Genomic DNA, 3,564 nt, shown 5'->3' on the forward strand with positions numbered 1-3,564 from the left:
AGCTATAGACCCTTGATGGAAGCTTTTGTCTTCCCTTTCCTCTTTCTAGAGGTTTCTCTGGCCTTAGGTGCCATCAATGGTTATGGAAAAAAAACAAAAAAGCTATGCTTTTACCACACCAAACTTAGAATGTTGCTCGCCCTCGAGCAAAAGAAGAAAGAATAGAAGAATAAGAAGAAGATATGGAGGAGATGGATGGGAGTGTGTATTCGGCCATATGGGTGGGATTGGGTGGGAGAGAGATGTTGAATTTTTGAAGGTAGTGGGTGTATGGATGTGAGTGGTAAATGGAAAACAAAGATGATCATGAATGGAAAGAGAGATGATGAGGTAGGTGGGGATCCTGTGGGGTCCACAGATCCTGAGATGATCCTGTGGGGTCCACAGATCCTGAGGTGTCAAGGCATTTACATCCCTGCACCAATTTAGGCATGTAAAATGCCCTTGCACACAACTCTGGGCGTTCAGCGCCAGGTTGGTGCCCTTTTTAGGCGTTCAACGCCCCTTTGCTGCCATTTCTGGCATTGAACGCCAGAACCATGCTTGTTCTGGGCGTTCAGCGCCAGAACTATGCTCTGTTCTGGCGTTTGAACGCCAGACAGATGCTCCTCCAGGGTGTGATTTTTCTTCTGCTGTTTTTGATTCCATTTTCGATTTTTATATTTATTTTGTGACTCCACATGATCATGAACCTAAGAACACATGAAAAACAATAAAAATAAGAATTAGATAAACATTGGGTTGCCTCCCAACAAGCGCTTCTTTAATGTCAATAGCTTGACAGTGGGCTCTCATGGAGCCTCACAGATGTGCAGAGCTTTGTTGAGACTCTCCAACACCAAACTTAGAGTTTGGATATGGGAGTTCAACACCAAACTTAGAGTTTGGTTGTGGCCTCCCAACACCAAACTTAGAGTTTGACTGTGGGGGTTCTGGTTGACTCTGCTTTGAGAGAAGCTTTTCATGCTTCCTCTCCATGGTTGCAGAGGGAGATCCTTGAGTTTTGAATACAAGGGAGTTCTCATTCCATTGAAGGACTATTTCACCTCTGTCAACATCAATCACAGCTCTTGCTGTGGCCAGGAAAGGTCTTCCTAGGATGATGGATTCATCATCTTCCTTTCCAGTGTCCAGGACTATGAAATCAGTAGGTATGTAAAGGCCCTCAACCTTTACTAATACATCTTCTACTTGTCCATAAGCCTGTCTTCTTGAGCTGTCTGCCATCTCTAGTGAGATTTTAGCAGCTTGCACCCCATAGATTCCCAATTTCTCTATTACAGAGAGGGGCATGAGGTTTATACCTGAACCAAGGTCACACATAGCTTTAAAGATCATGGTGCCTATGGTACAAGGTAATATGAACTTTCCAGGATCCTGTCTCTTCTGAGGCAATGTCAGTTGATCCATATCACTTAGTTCATTGATGAACAAGGGAGGTTCAACTTCCCAAGTATCAATGCCAAATAATTTGGCATTGAGCTTCATGATTGCACCAAGAAACTTGGCAGTTTGCTCTTCAGTAACATCCTCATTCTCTTCAGAAGAGGAATACTCATCAGAGCTCATGAAGGGTATAAGGAGGTTCAATGGAATCTCTATGGTCTCTAGATGAGCCTCAGAGTCCCTTGGTTCCTCAGAGGGAAGCTCCTTATTGATCACTGGACGTCCCAGGAGGTCTTCCTCCTTGGGATTCACGTCCTCCCCTCTCCTCACAGGTTCGGCCATGGCGCTTATGTCAATGGCCTTGCACTCTCCTTTTGGGTTCTCTTCTGTATTGCTTGGGAGAGTACTAGGAGGGATTTCAGTGATCCTTTTACTCAGCTGGCCCCCTTGTGTTTCCAGATTTCTAATGGAAGATCTTGTTTCATTCATGAAACTTACAGTGGCCTTAGATAGATCAGAGACTAGATTTGCTAAATTAGAAGCATTTTATTTAGAGTTCTCTGTCTGTTGCTGAGTTGATGATGGAAAAGGCTTGCTATTGCTAAACCTATTTCTTCCACCATTATTAAAGCCTTGTTGAGGCTTTTGATCCTTCCATGAGAAATTTGGATGATTTCTCCATGTTGAGTTATAGGTGTTTCCATAAGGTTCACCTAAGTAGTTCACCTCTGCTATTGCAGGGTTCTCAGGATCATAGGCATCTTCTTCAGAAGATGCCTCTTGAGTACTGTTGGATGCAGCTTGCATTCCATGCAGACTCTGAGAAATCATATTGACTTGCTGAGTCAATATTTTATTCTGAGCCAATATGGCATTCAGAGTATCAACCTCAAGAACTCCCTTCTTCATAGGCGTCCCATTACTCACAGGATTCCTTTCAGAAGTGTACATGAACTGGTTATTAGCAACCATGTCAATGAGTTCTTGAGCTTCTGCAGGTGTTTTCTTTAGGTGAATGGATCCACCTGCAGAGGTATCTAATGACATCTTAGATAACTCAGACAGACCATCATAGAATATATCCAGGATGGTCCATTCTGAAAGCATGTCAGAAGGACACTTTTTGGTCAACTGTTTGTATCTTTCCCAAGCTTCATAGAGGGATTCACCTTCTTTCTGCCTGAAGGTTTGAACATCAGCTCTAAGCTTGCTCAGCTTTTGAGGAGGAAAGTACTTGGCTAAGAAAGCCGTGACCAGCTTATCCCAAGAGTTCAGGCTGTCTTTAGGTTGAGAATCCAACCATAATCTAGCTCTGTCTCTTACAGCAAAAGGGAAAAGCATGAGCCTGTAGACTTCAGGATCTACTCCATTAGTCTTAACAGTATCACATATCTGCAAGAATTCAGTCAAGAACTGAAAAGGATCTTCAGATGGAAGTCCATGAAACTTGCAGTTTTGCTGCATCAGAGAAACTAATTGAGGTTTCAGCTCAAAGTTGTTTGCTCCAATGGCAGGAATGGAGATGCTTCTTCCATGTAAATTGGAATTAGGTGCAGTAACGTCACCAAGCATCTTCCTTACATTATTATTATTTTCGGCTGCCATCTCCTTTTTCTGTTCAAAAATTTCTGAAAGGTTATCTCTGGATTGTTGTATTTTAGCTTCTCTTAATTTTCTCTTCAGAGTCCTTTCAGGTTCTGGATCTGCTTCCACAAGAATGTTCTTATCCTTGCTCCTGCTCATATGACAAAGAAGAAGGCACAGAAAAATAATAATAATAATGGAGATCCTTTATACCACAGTATAGGGATTCCTGTGTGAGTGGAAGAAGATGGGGAGACAAAGAATGTAATATAATGGAAGAAACACAACTGTGAGGAGGCTTTGAGATGTGAGATGAGATGTTAGGATATGAATGAATAAATAGAATGAGATGGGAGAGGGAGAATTTTCGAAAATATTTTTGAAAAAGAGTTAGTGATTTTCGAAAATGGTTTTTTTGAAAAATGTTAGTAATTTTCGAAAATTAAGTTTTCAAAATTCAAAATAATTAATAAATTAAAAAAAAGAAATTTTTGAAAAAGGGGAGAGATATTTTCGAAAATGAAAGAGAGAGAGTTAATTAGGTAGTTTTGAAAAAGTTAAGAAACAAACAAAAAGTTAGTTAGTTAGTTGAAA

At 41.0% G+C, this 3,564-nt stretch overlaps 1 non-coding gene across 1 annotated transcript; it reads left to right on the plus strand.

Annotated features, from left to right (window-relative positions):
* The first annotated feature begins 2,487 nt into the window (after window positions 1–2,487).
* Window positions 2,488–2,595, plus strand: LOC112739299 (small nucleolar RNA R71). The gene has a single exon (XR_003170231.1). It is a non-coding gene; the product is annotated as a small nucleolar RNA R71 (small nucleolar RNA).
* The last annotated feature ends 969 nt before the right edge of the window (window positions 2,596–3,564 follow it).

The sequence above is a fragment of the Arachis hypogaea genome, chromosome 13 (genome assembly GCF_003086295.3).
Source record: "Arachis hypogaea cultivar Tifrunner chromosome 13, arahy.Tifrunner.gnm2.J5K5, whole genome shotgun sequence".
NCBI lineage: Eukaryota > Viridiplantae > Streptophyta > Magnoliopsida > Fabales > Fabaceae > Arachis > Arachis hypogaea.